At 46.3% G+C, this 24,538-nt stretch overlaps 1 protein-coding gene and 1 long non-coding RNA gene across 13 annotated transcripts in view; both read right to left on the bottom strand.

The window, feature by feature from the left end:
- LOC115402422 (uncharacterized) overlaps positions 1-24,538 on the bottom strand; it is a 654,628-nt gene that overhangs the window by 447,095 nt on the left and 182,995 nt on the right. The window lies entirely within an intron of this gene.
- LOC115402475 (uncharacterized) lies at positions 736-13,488 on the bottom strand. The gene is made up of 4 exons (XR_003933124.1): positions 13,409-13,488; positions 13,001-13,002; positions 8,069-8,075; positions 736-746 (listed from the first exon to the last, which is right to left on the bottom strand). It is a non-coding gene; the product is annotated as an uncharacterized LOC115402475 (long non-coding RNA).

Below are 24,538 nucleotides of genomic sequence, written 5' to 3'. Positions count from 1 at the left end.
GGGAGTGTTCTGATGATCCATGGATCCAGGTCCTCCTCCACCATTTGTGAGAACTGGACCATCATTGGACTGAGGTTCGATTGGAAAACCAATGAGCTTCTTCACCTTTTCCAGGTCAGTCTGCAATTCCTGGATTTTCTTGTCTTTGTTAGCATCTTGTACTTCAGCATTTTGTTTTTTCAGGGCTTCTCTTTCTTCAGTGAATTGTTTTTTCAGGGCTTCCATTCCTTCAGTAACTTTTTTTTTCAGGGCTTCTTTTTCGTCAGTAAATTGTTTTTGCAGGGCTTCCGTTTCTTCAGTAATTTGTTTTTTAAGGGCTCCCACTTGTTCAGCATTTTGGTTTTTCAGGGCTCCCATTTCTTCAGCACTTTGTTTTTTCAGGGCTTCTATTTCTTCAGCATTCTGTTTTTTCAGGGCTTCTTTTTCTTCAGTAATTTGCTTTTTCAGGGCTCCCACTTCGTCAGCATTTAGTTTTTTCAGGGTGTCCATTTCTTCAGCATTTAGTTTTTTCAGGGTGTCCATTTCTTCAGCATTTTGTTTTTTCAGGGCTTCTTTTTCGTCAGTAAATTGTTTTTGCAGGGCTTCCGTTTCTTCAGTAATTTGTTTTTTAAGGGCTCCCACTTGTTCAGCATTTTGGTTTTTCAGGGCTCCCATTTCGTCAGCATTTTGTTTTTTCATGGTGTCCATTTCTTCAGCATTTAGTTTTTTCAGGGCTTCTTTTTCTTCAGTAATTTGCTTTTTCAGGGCTTCCATTTCTTTAGCATTTTGGCTCTTCAGATCTCCCATTTCTGTAGTAATTTGTTTTTTCAGGGCTTCTTTTTCGTCAGTAAATTGTTTTTTCAGGGCTCCCACTTCTTCAGCATTTAGTTTTTTCATGGTGTCCATTTCTTCCGCATTTTGTTTTTTCAGGGCTTCTTTTTCGTCAGTTAATTGTTTTTGCAGGGCTTCCGTTTCTTCAGTAATTTGTTTTTTAAGGGCTCCCACTTGTTCAGCATTTTGGTTTTTCAGGGCTCCCATTTCGTCAGCATTTTGTTTTTTCATGGTGTCCATTTCTTCAGCATTTAGTTTATTCAGGGATTCCATTTCTTCAGCATTTTGCTTCTTAAGGGCTTCTATTTCTTCCGCATTTTGTTGTTTCAGGGCGTCTTTTTCTTCAGTAATTTGCTTTTTAAGGGCTCCCACTTCTTCAGCATTTTGTTTTTTCAGGGCTTCTTTTTCTTCAGCATTTTGTTTATTCAGGGCTTCCATATCTTGAGTATGTTTATTTTTCATCTTTTCCATTTCTTCAGTAATTTGTTTTTTCACAGCTCCTACTTCTTCAGCATTTAGTTTTTTTATGGCTTCCATTTCTTCAGCATTTTGCTTCTTAAGGGCTTCTATTTCTTCAGCATTTTGTTTTTTCAGGGCTTCCATTTCTTCAGTAATTTGTTTTTTAAGTTCAGCATTTTGGTTTTTCAGGGCTCCCATTTCGTCAGCATTTTGTTTTTTTAGGGCTTCTATTTCTTCAGTATTTTGTTTTTGTAGGGTTCTCATTTCTTCGGCATTTTGTTTTTTCAGGACTCTCATTTCTTCAGCAGTTTGACTTTTCAGAGCTTCCATTTCTTCATGCAGCTCGTCGATCCTCTGCAGTAAAATGAGCTCTGACCCACTTGTAGCAGCTGGTGGAGATGTCTGGAATCGGAGAGCAAAAACACAACAGCAAGAAGAACAATGTATATATGTATATAGTAAAGCTCTCATGTCACAGAAAAATCTAAAGATTTCATGACATTATCCATCAACAGCAGGTAGAGCGTTGTTGGACTTTTGAATGAACAGACCTCAGTGGGAAGGAACACTGGACCTGTGTGGTTCCTCCTGGACAGAGAGTTCTTACCTTCTTGCTGAAAGTGTCCTGATGATACTTGGATCCAGGTTCTCCTTCAATGTTTGTAGGAACTGAAACATCACTGGGCCAGGACTGGACAGGAAGAGCACCTATCTGCGTCTGCTCTATGACTTCTTTCAGGATTTCAGCATTTTGGTTTTTCAAATCTTCTATTTCTTGGGCATGTCTGGCTCGTAATTCAGCATTTTGTATTTTCAGGGCTCCTATTTCTTCATTCACCTCCATGACCTGAAACCATGAAACAACCTCTGACCCACTTGGAGTAGCAGGTGGAGATGTCTGGAATAGTAGACTAAAAACATAACAGCACCATAAACAGTAAATGCAAACCAAAGAAAACTACTTGTGTCACAGACAAATGCAAAATATAAAATTTAACACCTGAACCATCTGTCAGAAGCAGGAAGTGGGCGTGGCTTCATGGAAACAGTGAAGAATTTAAATAAATCAAAAAAATGAAAAACATTATTAGAACAATACATGAATGGTAAAAATAAGTACAAATAAAAAGTGCAGACAACATACAAGAGATGAATTTCACTAAAAATTAATGGTACACAAAGAAAACAATAGATCAATGGAGGAAATTCTAATGAAATAAATGATAACTGAGTAGAATCGAATGGAGACAAACATATGAAGTGGAAATCAAATTTTAAAACAAGAAAATGATACCATGATGATTGACACAAATGTGTGAAGTGGAAGTAATTCTACAAAACAAATAGATGATGGAATACAGAAGAGAAACAGGAAAAAAATATGTGAGGTGAAAAAGGAAGAAAGTAAAATGACATAATATATAAACTAATACAGTGAATATCGATATCAGGTTCGAAGCTGCAGGAACTTGCCAAAAGCTCCTCGATGCGACCAGACGAGACAACATCTGTCAACATCAGCATCTATTAACAGACCTCAGTGTGGAGGAACACTAGAACCCTGAAGTTCCTCCTGGACAGAAGGTTCCTTACCTCCATGGTGGAAACAGGTGTCTGATAGCTGGGTTCTCCTCTACTGTCATTCCCTGGTTTCTTTGGGATCATTGCATTCATCATATCTGTGAACACAGCTTTACTGCCCTTCTTCTTGTTTGGACCAGCGGGTTGAGATGTGTTTGGGATCATAGAAAGAATAAAAACAATGTCAGTGAATCCCAAAGTGACCCATTCATCTTGTGTAATGTAGTGAAAAATGGACTCCGCCCCTTTAAGAGACCGAAGTCTCTGTCTGTTGTTGTTCCGGTATTGTTAGTCCTCCAGACCAGCAGGGGTCAGAGTGGACAGCAGAGAGTGTAACAGAGTGTAATCATGTATCTCAGTGTTCAGATGAACATCCAGAGCTGTCAGGACGTCACGTCTCTACAATATGAACAAAACTTCCAGAAACTCTACAGATCAACTGGGACTGATAACCAGGAAGTGGACGTGGCTTCATGGAAACAACAGAGGGAAGACTTTAAATGAATCAAAATAATAAAAAAAAAAGAAAAAAAGAAAAGAATAAAAATGTGTCAGAGATCACCTGGAAAATAGAGTTAGAATAAAGAGCTTCCTGTCGAAACAAGACACAGAGATGTGTTCAAGCTTTGATTTTCAGTCAGCTCCATGACTGTAACGAGAGTCTAAACAAACACCAAGAACCTGGACCACATCAGGCCGGCCCTCAGAACTCTACACTGGCTTCCTGTCAGTCACATGACAGGTTCTCAAGTCTGACTGCCGGTCTACAAAGTCCTGAACGGTCTTGGGCAAAATTATATGCTCGATCCATTAGTTCCCTGTGAAGCATCCAGACCCCTCAGGTGGTCTGGGACCGGTCTACTGCATGTGACCAGAAGCAGAATGAAACAAAGCGAAGCAGCATTATGTTCCTTCACTTATGGATAAAACTTCCTGATCAGCTCAATGTTTGTTTGTGACCGATTAGAACAACCCTGACATCTATTTCAAAATCTGCTGAACCAGATTTTGCTCGTCTGAAAACAGTTTGTGTGATTTTTTCACTTGTTTGACTGTATGAATGATGTTTAGGTTAGCTCTAAAGCATCTGCACTGCCAACCTTCCAAATCCTTGGTCTTGAGAATATGTGGACTGCCTTTGGACCAGGAGCCAGTGAATGATGGACTCCAGTCCATGAGCTGGTTTTAGCGATCGGCCCTCAGAAAGCCAGTGGAGTTCTGTTCTTCCATGTATTCACTGGTGGGGGGGACATTGTATCTCTTGAATTGAAGCCAGTGTCCAACATCAGTAAATGATCTTGACCGACAACAGCTGGAGGAATCTTTTGTCCTCAATCAGGTGCAGCTACTGGTGTGGATGAAGCCAGCCTAGACAGGATGCGATCTCACACTGTGCACCTCGGACAGAACGGGACAGGTTCTCAAGTATGACAGAATGGCAGAGTCTGTACAGGTCATGAAAGACAGTCTGTGTAACAAGTTGGAGATTAAAGACAGCAGCCACATGAACACCAGGATGCTGTTACCAGATATTTCACAGTTCAGCTACCTAAGTCTCACACTGAACTGTTGTCAAAAGTGGAGAACCCTGTCTTTATCCCACCAGAAGGGTTTGTGGTTATGACAGAAGTAAGTCTGTGACTGTTGGTGAGTTTGTTTTGTATCTCTGGAGGAGATTTGTTTTCAAATATTTCAGCTGCGGGGGAAGCTGGAGGACTTTGGAGTTGACAGACATCTGGCTGCCTGGACCATCAACTACCTCACTGACCGTCCACAGTACAGGGTGCTGTGAGTCAGAGGTGGTGGTCTGCAGCACGGGGGCGCCCCAGGGCAATGTCCTCTCACCTTTCCTCTTCACCATCTACACCTCGGACTTCACCTACAACAGGGACAGTTGCCACCTCCAGAAGTTCTCTGACGACTCCGCCATTGTGGGCTGTGCGTCAGAGGGGAACGAGCTGGAGTACCAGTTAGTGATCACTGTCTTTGTGGATTTGTTGTGAGAACAACCACCTGTGCTTGAACACCAGCAAGATGAAGGAGATGGTGATGGACTTCAGGAGGAGGACACTTCCACACCCACCAGTGAACATCTCGGAGGAGGACATTGAAACAGTGGACAGTTTAAGGCCTTGGGTGTTCGCCTCAACAATAAACTGGACTGGTCCCACAACACCAACGCTCTGGACAAGAAGGGCCAGAGTGGCCTCCACCTTCTGAGGAGACTGAGGTCCTTCAGGGTGTGCAGACCTCTGCTCAGGACCTTTTTTAACTCTGTGGTAGCCTCTGCTGTCCACTACTTCGCCGTCTGCTGGGCCCCAGGCAGTACAGAGCGGGACAGGAAGAGACTCAACAAGCTGGTCAGGAGGACCAGCTAAGTCCTGGGCTGTCCTCTGGACTCTGTGGAGGATTTGGGTGAGAGGAGGATGTTGGCCAAGTTCACATCTATTATGGACAACAGCACTGAGCCACTGCACCGGACGGTAGAGGAGCTCAGCAGCTCCTTCAGTGGCCGACTGAGACCCTCAGTGCAGGAAGGAGCTACTGCAGGTCCTTCATCCACACCGCTGTCAGACTGGACAACTCTACTGTGCAGAATTTCTGCAATAACCCTGGACATTATAATATCCTGCAATCATGGTCACTTTAACCCCCTTAAGAAACTCTATGACACTTTATAAGCCATTCACTCTGCCAAAACATATTGTATATATTTGTATATATTATATATTGTATTGTAAATTCTATTGTATATATTGTATATATTATATAGTTTCTGTTATGTTTGAGATTTATGTTGTACATACTGTTAGATCGTCCTTGTTTTTAGCTTTCTATTACCATCCTCACTACGATTTGCACTTTTACTTGTTCTTTGTTTGCACTTTTCAATACTTTTTGCTCCAAGCTGTGTTCTACGAGCCTCTTGCACCTGCAAGTTACTCCACTATCAGATTAATAGTCTATTCTATACTATTCCAAGATAAATATTAACTGTTGTTTTCAGCCTCCTTTATTCAGCAACATGTAACCCCCGTTACAAATAAACAAAGCACTTAATGATTGAGAAAATGGGTCAATAAATAGGAATAAATAACTTTATTAAAAACATTAAAAAACAGTTAAAAACGTTGTTACATAAATATTGTTATCATTTACATAAGTAATTCATTGGTTTTAATTTTGTTTAAAAAGAAAAAGTATTTTACACTTTTGTTTCGATAAAGTTTTTTCAAACGCGCCCCTCCCCCACCCGCGAGCTGCGTGAGACGGAGAGAGCAGCCGCTGCAGCATGGTGATCCAGCCTGCACGCAGATCAGCCATTAACAGAAAACTACGAGAAATACTAAGAGATATCAGCGCAAAACAAAAGTTACGCATGTAACTACGGTTCTATGAATCCTGGATGACCGCCAGAGGCGGTGCATAAAGCACTGAATGATCATCTTTGCGCCCTCGCAGGTTGAGAATGTATACAAACAAAGTCACCTGTGACCTCACGGTGGCCTACGCGCACCTATATAAGTCACGTGACACCGGAAGCCAGTCCCTTAGACTTTCTCGCGAGCACACGAGGATTCCGAGGGACCTGACGCTCTGGCGGTCATCCAGGATTTATAGAACTGTAGTTACATGCGTAACTTTCGTTCTATCTCATCCTGTCAGACCGCCAGAGGCGGTGCATAAAGCACTGGATGACACATACCAACAAAGTCCCGAGAAATCAAAAACAACCCCCGCAGAACAAGTTCTCACCTCAAGACGATGACTGTCGCCCGAGGACCCCCTGAAGCGGATGAGGCACCGCCACATTCACGCGGTAGAACCGGGAAAATGTAGACGGCGACGTCCATGAGGCAGCCGCACAGATGACGTGGAGGGGAACCCCCGCCATCGCAGCCCACGAGGGGGAGAGCCCCCTGGTCGAGTGACACCGCACACCATCCGGTGGCGGACGGCCCTGCGAAACATAAGCCTGTTGTATAGCATCCACCACCCAGTGAGCAAGTCGCTGTTTGGACAGCGCCAGGCCCCTGCGAGGACCGCCATAGCACACAAACAGGCAATCAGACCGGCGCACTGAAGCCGTGGCCCGGATATACACCTCCAAGGCACGAACCGGGCACAACGGCTCATCCGCTGTTGGTGGCCCCAAGCGTGCCAGCTCGAGGGGTTGGATCTCGCCCCCGGCTGTAGCCCCCTTAGGAAGTAAAGTGGCATCAGGCCACAGTGTAACACCAGAGCCCTCAGCATTCCACTTAAAGCAAGACTCATGAACAGACAACGCCTGCAGTTCCCCAACACTTTTATCGGACGCCATGGCCAGAAGGAAGGCTGTCTTAATAGAAAGCCATTTCAGATCCGTCTGTCCCAATGGCTCAAACGGCGCAGCCCGCAGGGCCTCCAACAACACCGTCAGGTCCCACGACGGCGTCATGGGACGTGTCGGGGGATGGAGCCGCCTGGCGCCCTTCAAAAACAGAGACACATTCCTGTCAGAGCCCACCGAGCAACCGTGGAACCCCTGATGCCAGCAGGAAATCGCCGCCACATATACCTTCAGGGTGGATGGCGAGCGACCCCGATCCAACAGGCCCTGTAGGAAGTCCAAGACAGAGGCGACCGGGCAACAAACAGCCTCAAGTCCCTGTCCCCGGCACCAGGCCTCAAACAGTTTCCACCGATTCGAGTACAAGCGCCGTGTAGCAGAGGCACGAGCACTGGAGACAGTGCATCCTACTGCCCCCCCAAACTCGGAGAAGGAGACTCCGGGCTCTGCAGTGGCCACACCCACAGCTGCAGGCGCTCCGAACTGGGATGCACCAACCGCCCCCCGAGTTGTGACAGGAGATCCCAGCTGGAGGGCAGAGGAACGGGAGAGCTGCAACAGAGCCTGTGCAGCAACGGGAACCAAACCCTCCCCGGCCAAAACGGAGCCACTAGGAGGAGACGGTGACCCCCGTGAAGGACCCTCATCAGAGTTGGAAAGATCAGGGGAATGGGAGGGAAGGCATACAGGGGAGATCGGGGCCAGTCGTGCGCCAGCGCATCCTACCCCAGTGGGCCACTGAAGTCCTCGAGGGAAAACCACAGGGGACAATGGGCATTGTCCCTGGCCGCAAACAAATCTACCGCAGCCCTGCCGAACAATGCCCAAATGCGATCGACCACCTGCGGGTGGAGCCGCCACTCCCCGGCCCGGGGCCGCTGGCGAGACAGAAGATCTGCCACCAAGTTCTGCGCGCCCGGAATGTGTGCAGCCCTCAAGCTGAGAAACCGCGGGGCAGTCCAGGACAGAAGCTGCCGCGTCAGTGACACCAACCTCCGAGAACGCGTCCCGCCCATGTGATTGATGTGGTGAACCACAGTGGTACTGTTGGAACGCGCCAACACATGTCTGTGCCGCAGTACCGGCAAGAAGTGGTCCAACGCAAACTGCACTGCCAGTAGCTCCAGCGCGTTGATGTGGTCCAGGCGCAACGTCGGGGCCCACGTCCCCTGAGCCGAACACCCCTGCCATGTCGCGCCCCATCCTGTGAGAGACGGGTCGGTGTGGACCACCTCCCTCCGAGACGGAAGGGAGCCCAGTGGAACACCCACCACAATCCACGCCCTGTCCCTCCATTGGGACAGGGATTCGAGGCAGGGGGTCGACACGCGGAGCCGTCTGTACCTGTGCACAAACCTGGAGGGATCCAGGCAAAACCCATTGAGCCACATTTGCATTGGCTGCAGGGAAAGCAGACCCAACGGTACGACCGTGGAGGCACCAGTGAGCTTCCCCAGAAGACGCAGGTACAGGATGAATGGCAGGAGTCTACCGGCGCGGAAGACGCCCAGCATGTCCACGATACTGTCTACTCTCGGGGCAGAGGGCCGAGCGAGCATGGTTACCGAATCCAACTCCACCCCTAGAAACACTGTGCGTTGCGCGGGCATGAGACTGCTCTTGGCCAGGTTCAACCGCAGGCCCAGCCGTGCGGCATGAGCTAAGACAGCCTGGGTGTCTCGTACAGCCTGAGCCCGAGAGGGGGCGCACACCAGCCAATCGTCGATGTACGGGAGGATCGTCAACCAGGTCGCCTGCAGCGGAGCCAGCGGAGCCAGCGCAGCAGCGACACAACGGGAAAACACCCTGGGTGACAGGGAGAGACCAAATGGAAGGACGCGAAACTGGTAGTGGCAACATCCCTGAACGCAAACCGTAGGAACTGCTGATGCTGTGCCGCAATTGACACATGAAAGTATGCATCCGTCAGGTCGATGGATGTGAACCAATTGCCCCGGGAAATCGCCTGCAGCATCTCTTGTGTGCGCAGCATGCGAAAAGCAAGCCGTTTCAGAAAAACATTGAGACCCCTCAAATCCAAAACCGGACGCAGATCGCCGGTCTTCTTTGGCACCAGAAAATAATGAGAGTAAAAGCCCCCCGGATCCCGCCGGGGGTCAACGGGCACAATAGCGCCCTTGTCCAGTAAGGCCGCGATTTCGGCATCCAGCACCCGTGCTCTCGTGGGGTCGTGGATGACCGTCCACGTGACCCGACTGGGTACGGGGTGGCCGACGGTGGAATTGGAGGCGGTAACCCCGGGACAGTGTGGCTAGTACCCAGGCGTCCGGAGTGTTGCGGGTCCAATGGTCCAGCTGCCCCCGGGTAAACAATCCCACCATCGGCCGCACGGCCTCACCTACGCAACCCCCGACCCAGGGAGGGTCTGGGGGGACGCTGGCCGGATGGCGCAGGCCGAGGAGACCGCGAGGGCTGCACCCTCTCGGACCTCCGTGGCTCCTGGGCAAATGCAGCACGCTGTCGGGGGGGTGCTCCCACAGCAGGCGACACCCTCAACCGTCTAGCAGATTCCTGATGTGCCGTCGTGGTGCCACGGGCTGGCGCAGGGTGCCTATGGAGGCCCACAAGCCGGTGTCTTGTCTGAGTGGCCTGGGCAGTGCGTTCAAGTGCCTCAGTGGCAGCTGCCCCAAAAAGTTCACCAGGGACAACTGGAACGCCCCTCAGGGTCCTCCGACACACCTCCGACAGCGGGGACTGGGCCAGCCAAACCTGTCAGTGTGTAAGCGTAAGCGTGGAGAGAAGGCAACCCATCTCACGCGACATCAATGCGAACGTCTGCAGCGACGCATCCAGCAGACCCAGTGTCTGGTCCCCGACCGCTGAGGACTCCAGCGCGGCCGAGAGACCCAACATGAAATGGGACAGGGAATTATCCATCCGTCCCATCCGCGCACCTGTGTCATAGGCCCTACACAGGAGCTCGTCAGTCAGCCGACACTGTGAGTTAGGGCAGCGAGGGTCAGACCGAAGGGCCTCATCAGGAGACACAATCAAAGAAGCAATGGCCGGCTCCACAGGGGGCATGTGGCCCAGGGCATATTGAGTTGCACCCTGCATGGATGCCAGAGCCCTGCCATCAGACGTTAACCGCGACAGCGCCTTGGTATCAGTCCAACATACATGCAGCTGCTTGACATGCTCCGAGGATGGAGGGACAGCACAAGCCGGCCGCGCCCTCTGGTGCCTGAAGAAAGCGCTATCTGACACTTCCGGGACCTGCGGAACGTCCAGATGCAGGTGGGCGAGAGCAGCGCGGACCACCGAGGGGCCAAGGGCCTCGTCACACTCCTGGAGACCAACGGAGGTGAGAGACCCAGACTCCGAGGCCCTAGACTCCAGCTCCTCAGCGTCCGTTCGAAACAGAGAATCAGACGCCGCCACAGACACCGTGTTCTCCTCACACCAGGACACAGTGTCCCGTGCCGACTCAACACCTGCATCACCACCGCCCGACTGCGGCTGGATATTAAGGAGGAGAGCCTTCATCTGCGCCAACTCCGCAGACAGAACCTCCACCTTGTTAACCAGAGTCGGGTCGGACTCATCCTTTTTGCGTCTCTTCCGGGTAGCCCCAGCCGGGGTCCCCGTAGCCGGGCGCTTCGGCTGAGCAGCTGGCAGGTAATCAGACAGCGCATCAGTCGTCGGCTCCAGAGCGGCAATGTGTGAAATGCGCACCGCTCGGGGAGACGCACCGGCCGCTGGGAAATCCACAACGCAGAGCAGAAACGAAAACGGCCGCTCATGGAGAAAATGAAAAAAGAAAAGGCAAGCAGCCACACACCGGCGTCCCAGACACGCGCGAACACACGCTGTACTGGAGTCACCAATTAACCCACGCAAGCCGAACACAGCTGCTGGAAAACACAATACTCACCACTCCGGGGAAGAAGAAACTAGATGAAAATGAAACCAGCCGTCGGTGCCCGCACCTGTGCGGAAACACTCCGGCCAGCCGAGTCGCTTGAGCAGCCTCTGAAGGGCAACAATGTTGCAACTCCGACCGAAGTCACGAGGCTCCCTGCAACAAGCGGCAGAAAAACGCTGATATACGAGCATACGCTCACCAGTCCTGATCTCGAACCACTGCGATGCGAGAAAAGAAAAAAGGGACTGGCTTCCAGTGTCACGTGACTTATATAGGTGCGCGTAGGCCACCGGGAGGTCACAGGTGACTTTGTTTGTATACATTCTCGACCTGCGAGGGCGCAAAGATGATCATTCAGTGCTTTATGCACCGCCTCTGGCAGTCTGACAGGATGAAATAGAATTGTTGTCTAACTGAACCGGAGGAGGGGTATGAGCCAAAAAAGGAGTTTTAGGCACTACCAGAAGAGTTTTGGTGAGTTTTATGTCGTTTTTTGCCTGTCTTTGCACAGTGTGCTTTGTCGTTGTAAACAAGGTGTCTATTCACATTCAAACTTGATCAAGACGGTTGAAAACGGCACATTTATGTTTTGTGATTTCATTTGACATGATCTGAGCCAGAAAGTGTTTTATTTTATGTTTTGAGTGCATTTTGTGTGAAGAGATGTTGGTTTAGCTGCACTACAGAGCGGTTTGGACAAGGAATAGCTGCCATTTTGAGTTTTCAGTTAGTCACGTAGCCCCGTGAGGCAGCTCAGTTTTAGTTTTATAGGGGTTCTATTTTTACAAATGGACTAAAATTATATTCTTCATGGCCTGTCCTGCAGGCCAGGTTTCTGATTCCCCCCGGAGGAGTTGGGAGAAGTTTCTGGGATTGAACTGTGACACAGAGGCGAGCCTACCCAAGGAGCACAACTCATCGGACTGCACTACATCATCACGTGGTCCTTTTCTACACAGCCAACACAACCCACCAACTCACTGCCAAGGTTTCGGTAGGAGATTGACATTTTTTTCTGTGGATCTAAAGACTTTAAAGGTACATTTTCATCAACGGGACACGTTGCTGAAAGGACATAAGAAGTGTTTGCTAAGCCAAAGGACATTTAGAAAAAGCTGTTCTGAAGTCACTTTTTCATTTTATATTGTTTTTGTTTTGATTTTTGACAATTTTGTAAACTTTAAAGGTGCCATTGGTGTAAACTTGAAGTTGCAAAACTGATTCAAAAGGTGAAAAGGGTGAATATATTGAACTTAAAATAGAGCTTAAACCCAAAATTAAGCAGTTTATTTTAGTTTCTAACTAAAAACCCATAAAATTACATGACCGGTCATCTGAACTAAAAAATAGATTGAAACATAAAAAGAACTAAACCTTTTGTTTGAACTTTAACTGAAAGATTAAGGTGAAATCAATTTAAAAGTTTCTTTCAAAGGTGCGTTAACTGAGTTACGTGCCAGTATTTGTTATTTGTTTGTCTGTCAACTTGTAAATAAATTTATGCCGGCTTTTCCATTTGAATTTAACCTGGCTGTGGTTGTTTATTCATTCACTCACCACTCCGTCGAGCCTATATCTGGTCCAGTAGCTTGATTATCTTTGCCTGATAGCATAGGTGCTACAAACAGTTAAAGGCTGAATCAAACATCAAACATTGTGTTCAGCAAGAGTCTTCAGTCACTGTCAAAAAAAAATGTTCCTGCAGCTGAAATAATCCAGGCTCAAAGTGGAAAAAAATCTATTACCTGTGACTGGGAGGTTTTGAGGAATGTCTTAACATCAGCCTTCATTTTCCTGTTGAGTTCACAGCTGAGCAGTTTGTTCTGGTAGAACAGACAGTCCAGAGTCAGTCGGACTCTCCAGTCTGTCACCACTCTGCGGCTCGGAGGAATCACTTGTTCAGGATTGAGGGTGTGATGCATCACCACCAGAACGGCTGCTTTACCATCTGGAAGCATAATGACTAGCATTAGCATGATTCAACTGACGTTAGCTTCAATCTCTAAGAGCTTTCTGTATGATGCTTATTCTTGTGATTATATTTCTTCAGGAAGAATCAGCATCCAGATTATAGAACATCTTCCTCGTCTAACTGAAGTAACTTCATCTGAATCAGTCATTAGACTGATCCACGCAGTGCTAACAGCTCAGGTAACAGTACTGTGGAACATTCCTTGAACCTACAATTGATCAAACTCTGTCGATCTAATTCCATTGGTTTGAAATGTCGACAGTCTGGGATGATGCAAAAACAAGAGGAGACACAAAAAAGCAAATTCTCAAATGTCTCAGGAAGTAACACATCAGGACGTTAGTGAAGACATTTCTCACCAGGAAGAAACTCCATGGCCTCACTGACATCTGCTCCAACTCGAGAAGTGACGGGACAGAAAACCAGATAGTAGTCAGCGTCTTCAAGAGACCTCGCCTCAGTTTGACCCAAAGATTCAAAGTTTTTAACAACAGACTGATGAACTCCATTTGTTTTTCCAGTCAAGATGATGAGGAACTTCCTCCAAGAAGCTGAAATAAACAAAACAAAACATTTCAGGACTAATTTACATGGCAACATTTTGAAAGTGACGTCTGTTTATATGGACATGACAGAAACACTGAAAACACAACCCAGTCTCACGGAAATTCATGCTATGAGTCACACATATTAATTTATTGAATCATGTCCAGGAGCAGTGCTTTACACAGTTTTTTCATGTCCCACGCCTCTTTTCAAACTAATACATTTCAATGAGAGTCACCTGGCCACGCCCCCTCACGATTCAACCAAAGTTAAACAGCTCTATTGGGAGTTAAACAACTCATGATGCAAATCCATTGCAAGGGTCATAAATTTGTAATTCTTTCTGGGGTTTGAACGTGTCTCAGTTTATGAACGCCAATAAACCATATGAACAGCTGAACATGTACTACTGGTAAAGTGCAATGTGTGTCTTATGAATTGAGTGTGAGGAAGTAAATCGCTCTGGATTTATTTCTGTGATTTCCCAGCGACCATGTGACCACTAGATGCTACAATTCCCGTGAGATCTTGTGTTGTTGTGATACCGACATCGTTGGCATTCAGCCACGTCTCAGCCAGTTAGATCAGTTTGTTTCTGTAAAAACCTAAAGGGATCGATTTAATTTAACGTTTTAACTTTTTTGATCGAAAATTCTTCAAATAGATTTTTTGACATTTTAACACCAACCTATCATATAACACACACACACACACACACACACACACACACACACACACACACACACACTTTGATTGAACTTCATACATGAAGAACTTTATAAACGCAGTTATAAATAATCAAATTTCTGCACACAAATTAACATTAAAAAAAGCTGAAACATGAGATGTGAGCAGTAAGACCATAAAAAATACAATAAAAAAAATATACACACAATAAAATGACCACAATAAAAGAAAGTCATGAGTCTCAAACGGGTCAAAGCTCAGAAGCATAAATGAGTTTTCCCATTATTTTTAAATATTGAGCTTGGGGGCAGAGGTGGGGCAAATGTGTCTGACACAAACACACACACACACACACACACACACACACACACACACACACACACACACACACACACACACACACCCTGCTATAACCCGAGTTAGTGATTTCTCACCTGGATCTTTGTCCTCAGACTCGCCTCTGAAAACACAAAGACTAAGTTGAAGTGAACTCAGTTCAACACGGTGACAGGAGATGAAACGTGTCAGAGTTCACTGAACACTGCTTCATTCAGGTTATTCCAGATTATTAATCCAGCTCACACTCACCCTGGAGCTCGCCATCTGTCTACCATGTTCAGCGTTCTTCTCTGTTCTCACTGACATACTTTCACTTTGAAGACTGACGTGTGAAGAAGGAGCAGCCAATCATTAACTCTGACAGCTGTTCTTCCTTCCTTCTTCCATTCTTTTGCCATCTTGGAAGTTCATTGGATTGTCTGTTGAATGTTTCATTCTAGGAAAAAGATCCGCTGTCGCCCCTTGATGACAGAGTCTTTGGATGGCACCTCCTGCCGTCTGTCCTCCCTTCTATTGTGTCTTACAGTCGTACGGTGCCAATAACAGATCCTGTGACTTTGGTCTTGTGATGAGTTATCAAAATTAACATAATAAAGCATAATGCAGGTTTTATTTCTTAAACTGTTACAAGCTGAGTCTTTGGATGGCACCTCCTGCCGTCTGTCCTCCCTCCTACTGTGTCGTATCATCTTACTCCCCTGATAAAGTTCTTTACAATGATGTATCATGCTTAGTGCTGTGACACATTTTTAATTTCCCCTCCTCTGGAACCAGCCTTGTTTGACATGTAGGTTTCAGGGAGACGTGAGGCTCAACAGGATGAAATGTTATTGAACTGAATTTATCTTAGCATGACACATCATTGTAAAGGACTTGATCAGGGGAGTAATATTATGCCAGACTGGAAGTTTGAATTTGCTCCTGCTCAGAGATATTGACCTTTGAACTTTGACTTTGGTGCTTCTTTTAAAGCTTCTATTTTGACAATGAAAAATGCTAGAATCATGGGACCAGCTGTTATACAAAGCTCTTCAACTCCACCATCCTGTCAGGTTTCACTTGATATTATCACCAGCAGAGGGCATCATGATATGTGCTGAAAGCTAAATTTCACCTATGTATATCAGTTTAATTTAAAAAAATAATCAAAAGGAGCATGTTCCTCATCACTCTAAACCCCTAAATGTACCTTTTTTTTTAATATATTTTACTCTTCTATTGAGGGAAAACGGGTATTTTGAAGATAGAACTAAAACTCCATTGAACGCGTCATGAATTTGTAGTTCTGTCTGGGGTTTGAGAGTAGGGTGAGGTTTCTGAGTTTATGAATGTCAATAAACCACATGAACAGCTGAATGTGTACTGCGTAAAGGTGAAGTGTAATGCGTGTCTGATGAATTGAGTGTGGAGAACTACATTGCTCTGTGATTTGTAGCCCTGCCAGCTTTCAGGTGAATGCTAATGCTGGTATTCTCGCGAGATCTTGTGTTGTCGCGATACCACCAGTCCCGCTCCCAAAATCAGTGGGTTTTGTCCATTGACAGTCTATAAGATGATTTTGGCGCCGGGCACCAGGCAGATGTGGAAACACAGATGATCTGGTGCATAAACCTGCTGAACAGATGTGCACATAAGACGCACACGGCGGGTTATTGTGCAATTGGGACCACCCGGTTGTCAGTCTGTGTTGTTCTGACTCCGGTTCCCATAATGCATGTGGACGAGCATCGATTGTCAACCTCGACCAATCAGACGCGTCGCTGACAAACATGAGGATTATGGGAATTGTGGTGCTTCTCCGTGATGTGACTTTGACAATAATTGAATTGCCCCATGAATTGATATTTCATGGGGCTTTTTGACTCAGCAGAAGCACATTCCATTGTTACACAGTCTGCCTTGGATGTCACACTGTTATGGCTAACAATCAGATTTTTCTTCAGAATATCGATTCATCTTCATTTGCACTTCCGGGATCTATGAAACACCCACGGCGTGACGTCTTTGAAGCTGAGAATGCGTGTTCCCACCACGACACGGATTCTAATTGACTCTCAGTGGAGACTGTTTGCGTGGCGACAGCACACAATTTCAGCACAGTGTGTGACAGGAGCAGCAGTCTGGTACTAAGAGTGTGTGCTCATTTCACGCATTTCTGTGAGATCAAGTTGGAGCACACAGGTGATGAGCTGCAGCTGTGCGAGAGGGAAAGCAAAAAGTCTTTTGACCGTGTTTGTTGGTGTGTCAGATTATGTTTCTGTTGGCGAGGGAAAAGGACAGTAGCCTTCATGTTTTTAAATATGTATCTTTGCAGTAAATAATAATAGTCTTTCCTTTGACATCTGATGATAGATGTTAATCTACTTTTGTGTTTGTTTTCTTTATCTTGCTTTTCCCTTGTTGGGTGTTTCATAAATTCCCCAAATAGCCAGGTTTTCTCTTTTCAGGCTTTTCTCAGACTGTGTTCACCATGGTTTATCCTTCTTGAAGTTTTATCCGAATTCTTTAATTGGGCAGTGTCGGTCATAAAGCGTCACAAATATTTCTAGAAATGCGATGAATGAGTCGTCGGCGTCCTCTGCATCGACTTCCTGCCAGTTATGATTCAGAAGTTCTGTTTGAAGAGCTGCTATTGCTTCAGGCGATTTTACTCTCATTTATGAGTCTCTTTCCTTTTTGACGTTTATTGATCGTCCATTTCTGACACAGCAGAGGCTGGCAACTGATCACTACCATCAGACACCAGTCGTTCACTTTCTATTAATCTCTATTTACCAGATATTGCCAATCAGTGTTGTCCTCCACTCTCCTCAGTTATTCCACTGGATTTTAAAATCAATGGAAACTTCAACTGAACATGGTGCTGACAAATTCTGTAGTTTTCATGTGATCATTAGATTTCAGTAAATCAGTGTTAAACTCTGTCAGGATTCTGTTCAGGCAGGCAGCAGGCAGTCTCGGCCTCTCTGGGTCCATCTGATGGCTGCTTGCCTTCACCTGGGCCTGCCACTCTGCCTGCCTGTATAAACCTCCCCCTGCCTCCTGCTCCTTGCTGGATCGTTTTCTTCTCCAGGCTGCTGCGCTGCTGTAGAAGGACTTCCCTGCTCTGCCAGGCTCTGTGACGGATATTTCCTCGACCTCGCCTCGAGCCAATCTGCGGTGCTGCGCCAGGCTGCAGCCCTGCTGGATCTCCTGCTTCAAATAAACCTGTTCAAACGTCAATCCTGTGTCTGTCTCTCTGCGTCTGGGTCTAACGGCACTCCGACCATGACAAAATCATTGCAAACCAAAAACACTTCATGTTTTTCATTGAATTTAGATACTAATCTTATTAAACTGGTCAGTGCAAGACCTGGCCATTCTGTCAATAAAACTGAAATATTTCTGATCTTTAAATCTTAAAGCGATACTTCAACATTTTGGCAAATTGGCCCATTTAGCGCAATTATTTAGTCATTTCGAACAGCATACTTACTTTTTCTGTGAGTGCGAGCTGTTGTTTATTCAGAGGTGAGTCGGGGAAGGTTTTCGGGACGGACACAATGGAAGTGGATGGTATTTTTGTTCCCCCTCATCAAACTCATCAAATACACAATCCAACAACCCCAAAACACTTTGGTGGGCAAATTATAATCCGCACATTCACTACGCTGTGGAACACCAACAAATAATATTGTAGCGTTACGACACTGAAGCAAATACTGGGAACTACTTTTTCTTTTGAAATCACTACGCCCAGACAAGTAGTTCCGTCTTAGCAGTCTCCGCATAAACAACTCAATCTCATAATTTTGCATTAATACTTCACAGCGTAGTGAATGTGCGGATTATAATTTGCCCACCAAAGTGTTTTGGGGCTGTTGGATTGTGTATTTGATGAGTTTGACGAGGGGGAACCAAAATACCATCCACTTCCATTGTGTCCGTCCCGAAAACCTTCCCCGACTCACCTCTGAATAAACAACAGCTCGCCCTCACAAAAAAGTAAGTATACTCTTCGAAATGACTAATGAATTGCACTAAACGGGCCAATTTGCCAAAATGTTGAAGTATCGCTTTAAATTCAGTGGTTACCAGTTCCAACAAATTGTCAATTCCAGTTGTTATATTATCAATCATCTTGCATTCAAGATCAGATCTTGCATATCAGATCTAGTTTGAAATGTAAAATTGAAAGAAGCAGCGTTTCAGCACAGCTTTAGATTAAATACTGTTGTTCTACTGTGTTTATGTCCTTGTGGATGTTTTGATATGTCAATAAATGTCCAGCATGTTTGTCGTCTTTTCTCACCGTTGAAATGGTTCACTTCGCTCACTGTCTGCTGAAATTGTCCGGCCCAGCTCATGTCTTCAGTCTGAGAATCTGGGCCCAGTTTGTGCCTGTTTAAGTGAAGGGGCCTGCCGTTATGGTGTAGCCTGCTGGAGCAGCAGCATCACTGAGAGGGAGAGGAGCCTCTTTAAATGTCTTAGCCTGCATTCTACAGTCAATAAACACAGAACTCTGGCTTGGTATGGTCACTCTCTCCTTTGCTGTTTTCACCTTGTACTCATGTATCTGCCCCACACTAACTGCTTTGATCAAAGTCGTAGCTTTGTTTTTCTTTAGATGTGGGAAAGCCACTTTCACTGCTCTCAAACGCTTCTCCTTTTCCTCTGAGTCAGTCGCACCTTTCATACTTTCCAGAACGAGGTGCTCGATAACTTTAAACCCAATAATTGGACACCGTTGCTGGTTACCTTTAAGCACTAGAATGGGTACAAGTAACTCCGAATCATTAGCTGCAAGTTTAAATGGTATCTCCACCCACCCTACATATGGCATATCTGTACCATTGACTGCTTCAAGATGGAGGGGTTCAGTTAGGTCGACCAGCTCGCTCACATTTCTGATTGGTACATTCGTTAAGTTAGCATCTTTCCATGACTCATCGACAACACAAACCTGTGAGCCAGAGTCCCAAAGGGCTTCAACCATTTTGTTGCCTAGAAAGCACCTAATGACACATTTTTTCCCCACTAACTGCATGACAGAAGGTATTTTGTCTTTTTCACACGGTTTCTTTTTGACAGGCTTCTCAGAGAACTTCCTGTCCCTTTCATGCACACTACCACAAGTGGAAGGCTTCCATTTTGTTTTCTGGATGGGCCAGTGCTCTGCCTGGCACTTCTTGGAGCAGTAAAGGGCACTCTTACACACTGAACAACATTTTAAACCCTGAGTTTTATTTTGTGTAGCACAACTGTAACACTGGGACTTATCCGTATCACTGGTCACACCATGTCCCATTGGAGTGACCCCTCCTAGTTTAAAGATCTACCCCTGGCTGGTTTCACTGGCCTCTGTGCTTTACAGCCTGCCCGAAAATGCTCACTGCTTCCACATCTAAAGCAGTGCTGGCAGAACTCTGCACCTGTCTGAACACAAGAATAACACCTTGGTTGTGGGCGGGGCATGTGGTACCGCTGAGGTGCGAAGCGCTGCTGAAACTGGGCTGTGCCCTTTGTCGGACTCAAACCAGTAGCTGGGTGGTCGGACTGAAGAGCTGCTGGGAAACACTGCTGAGGGTAGTATTGTCGAGCAGGAGGATTCAGATGATATGATGAATGTGGCGTGAAGATGGGTGCTTGGTAGTAGTCTTCAGATCTTCCGCTGATGGGTTGTGCCGTTGCTGTAGACTTCTGTATGGTCTCTCTAATTTGGGATACCTCAGCTTGTAGGCCCTTCAAAAGACCCATCTCAGACCGCATCTCCTTCATCTCCGACAGCAAACCAGGAGGCAGGACAGCTGTGCTTTGTTTTTGAACAGTTTCAGTCCTTTTCTCAGTGGGTGCTGTGATGTCACTAGAGTAGACAGCATTCACAGAGGTCACTCGCTGAGGAGCAGCATGCTTCTTCTTATCTTGTCGTTCCTTTTCATTTGCACATGCTGTATTCACTTTCTCCAACAAGACTTCATCAGATGTGGTGGGATGAAGGAGGTAGGGCTGCATGCCACTCTTCACGTTGTCATTCTGCAGACCTGTTAAGATGGTGTGCATGAACAACCTCTGAACTAAAGCAGGATCATATTTTAACCCTGACTTCAGCTCTTCTCGTAACATCTGCTTAACAGTCTCTCTTTGGTTTTCATCCAGATGAGACAGATCGACAGGAGGGTCCCATTGCTCGCTGATGGAAGCACACTCTGTGGCGTCTTGAATTTGGATCTTGTTCACAGCTACAGATGGGAGGTCTTTCCTGAATATGCTAGCTGGATATACAGACCCCACTGACTGCACAGTTCCTATAATCGTTCTCCCTGGTAGTGTAATGCCATGGCTGGTTGGGTTTTGTACACTAACAGTAATCTTTGGAAGAGAACCTGCTTTCACTGAAACTAATGTGTGACAAAACTCTAGGCCGTCCGGCCACTGTGTGTCTTCACAAGGTTAAAAAAAATCAGTGTAGTGTAACCTGGACCAGATCTTCAGGAAGTCCAGCTCTGTCCTGGTCTGTCCTCAGACAGCAGTCACACTTTAAAGGATCAAATGAATTTAAAGTCAGAACAGCTTTGATTGAGAATCCTTCTGCATCATTTGATAACAGAACACAAACTCAACTCAAAATTATAAAATAAAGTCACTAATTATTAAAATATTTGGAATCTGATGTAGATCAGGTCACCTCGGAGCTCTGCCTGTTCAACAGGAAATTTTAGATCATTCGTTGATTTCAGTCTCATTAAATACACTGAAGCAAGTTGGTGAGTAAAGTTTATTCATGAAGCCCTTTTGACAGACAAAAATCACAAAGTGCCATAAAGAACAAGGTAAAAGACACACATGATCTGGACTTTAGATTAATAAATGATAAACAGTTACTAAAGTCAACGTTAAAGCCTGAAGAATTTCAGAGTTGTTGACACACAAGAGAATCAATCAAAACAAGAGCAAACTAATGAAGGTCAGTGGAAGAGAGGGAGGGGAAATGAGAATTACCATCAACGGAAGCGCACTCGAACAAGTCAAGCAGTTCAAGTATCTCGGAAGTCTTATAACAGAAGATGGACGTAGCGCGAGAGAGGTTAAGGCTGGAATAGCGATGGCGAAAGAGGCATTCAACAGACACAATATCCTGCTTATCAAAAACTTTGACAAGAGCCTAAAGAAAAGGATAGTCAAGACCTTAGTTTGGAGTGTGTTGACGTATGGATCCGAAACGTGGACACTGAGGAAGGTGGAAATTAAGAGGGTGGAAGGTTGCGAGATGTGGATGTGGAGAAGGATGGAGAGGATCAGCTGGACGGAAAGAGTAACGAATGAAGAAGTGTGGAGCAGAGTTAATGAACAACGAAAGCTAATTCAGTCCATCTGGAGGAGGAAGGCGAGATGGATTGGGCATATCCTGAGAAGTGAAGGGCTACTGCGCGATACCATCGAAGGAAAATTTGAAGGGAGAAGACCGAGGGGCAGGAAGAGAGCCATGGTGCTGGACGACATACAACTAGGAAGGAGCTACCAACAAATGAAGAGCATGGCAGAGGAGATACGACTGGAGAGTACTGACTGATGCCGGACCTGTCGGATGACAGACCACTCAAGAGAGAGACACTCAAGAGGTCAAAGTTTCATTTATATTAATAAAACAATAAAGATAAGATTCCAGAAAGTTTCCAATTTGTTGTTGGATTGATGCCAGCAGCCGCTGCAGTGAAGACAACAGGAATGGAAAAAAATGCATCAAATTTTCAAGCACAGTTTGAAGAGTTCGACTCCCAAAGATCAGATTTAAGACCCAAAGATCAACATCAGCCTCAGCTCCATCACTCAGACCCTCCAGCAGCTCCACCCTTCAGTTTGATCCCTTCACATCCACAAGATCCACATGTTGGGATTCTTCCAGCTTCGGTCTCACAGGACGATCATCTGTGTTTCAGTGGAGACAAAGAAAAAGAAGAAGATGAGCTTTTATAGATTTATAGATTTAACTGATATGATTCAAAACCAGCTGGATCTGATCAAAGAAACTTTCAACATTTAAACATCAACGTTTTGAAAATGTCAGTTCGCAAACAGCAGAAACTCTGAGAACCATGTAGTTTTCATGTTGGTCCACTAGGTGGAGCCCTCAATGAGTCCTGGTTCCAACAGCTGGTTCTACCAGGGCCGGCTCTAGGCATAGGCGAACTAGACGGCCGCCTAGGGCGCCACGTCCCGAGGGGGGCGCCGCGGTCGTACAAGGGGCGCCACGACGCTCTGTGTTCCGTGTGCCCCGCTGTGCAGCGGTCCGACGCACTGCGCTCCTCGTCCTCGGCGCTGCCCGGCACTGATCGGTATTGTTCGGCATCGCTCCTCAGCGCACCCCCCCCCCCGCTCAACAAATGTCGGGACCGCTAGAAAAACACGCTCCCAAGGGGCGCTCGTCTCGGGCTCGCCGAGGGCGCCTCTGAAGCCCGGGCCGGCCCTGGGTTCTACTGATGGACTTTATGATGATAGATTCATTTAATTCAGGTGTGTTGGAGCAGGAGAACACTGACAACATGGAGGACTGTGGCCCTTCAGGACCAGGTCCAGGGCTACAGCAGGACCAGGAGAGCCCAGCCAGAGAAGTGAGCTGGTCCTGCTCCACTGGTGCTCAGCAGCCCGGCTCAGGACTCAGTCCCATCCTGACGGAGCGACAGCAGATGATGCAGCAGCTGGCTGACTGCACCACCAGCAGCAGCAGCTCAGAGGCTTCTGAAACTCTGGAACTCACAGCTCAGCTTCCATCTTCATCACATCAGCGCCGTCTGGCTGTCGTCACATGTGGAGCTCAGTAGAGCTGCTCCCACATTCCCGGCTGCAGAATCTCCACTTCCTCTTTCATTCAAACAAACCTTGATTGGACCAGACTCTCAGTGTTGATCATGAAACTACAACTGTTTCACTTTTTAGCTCAAAAACTCCTGATTCATCAAGTCTGACTGAAGCACGGAGGAGGAATCATCAGGATTCTGGCTGCCTGCTCGCATCGGGTCCTGGCTGACTCTCCAACATCACATCTGAGGACTTCATCAAACCAAAGCCAGGTCCAACCTGTGTGGGGTCTACATGTTCTACCTGAGCTGCTTCAGGAACATCTTGGAGTCTTTCAGCTTCCTGCCTGCTGCCTTCCTGACTGGAGAACTTTGATCTCTATGAACAGACCTCAGTGTGGAGGAACACTGGAACCCTGTGGAACCATGTGGTTCCTCCTGGACTGAACATTTCTTACCTCCATGTTGCTGCAGTTCTGGGTTCCATCTTCAGACCCTGGGTTCAGGTTCTCCTTCACTGTCTGCATGATGTTGACCATCACTGGACGGGGATTTGGCAGGAAGAGCATCTTGTTGCTTCAGCTTTGCCACTTCTTTCTGTAATTCAGTGTTTTGATTTTTCAGAGCTTCCATTTGATTTTTCTGATCTTGCTTTTCTTTAGCAGTTTTATTTTTCAGAGCTTCCATTTGATTTTTCAGATGATGCTTTTCTTTAGCAGTTTGATTTTTCAGAGTTTCCATTTCCTTCTGCAGGTTCTGGAGGATCATATGCAGTGAAATTTCCTCCGACCCACTTGGACCAGCTGGTGGAGATGTCTGGAGGAGTGAAGAAAAAAAGAAGACACAAACCAAATCATTTTGCAGAAAAAAAAAAAAAAAAAACCCAAAAACAAATAAAATTCTACAGCTGAACCATCTGTCACTGACTGACAACCAGGAAGTGGGCGTGGCTTCAGGGCGAGAAATTGCAATGATTAAAAACATGAAAAAATTATTAGAATAAAACAGAAAAGCTAAAAATTATTATAAATGAAAGAACAATTTAAAACTGAATGGCAGAGGAAGAGAAAACAGAAAACAGGAGGATCCAATGAGATAAAAGATAACAGCAGAATGGACACAAATGGATGAAGTGAAAATAATTACATTAAACT

Source organism: Salarias fasciatus, chromosome 15 (genome assembly GCF_902148845.1).
Source record: "Salarias fasciatus chromosome 15, fSalaFa1.1, whole genome shotgun sequence".
Taxonomy (NCBI): Eukaryota; Metazoa; Chordata; class Actinopteri; order Blenniiformes; family Blenniidae; genus Salarias; species Salarias fasciatus.
The sequence above is the reverse complement of the archived record's forward strand: the minus strand, read 5'-3'. Positions and strand labels throughout refer to the sequence as shown.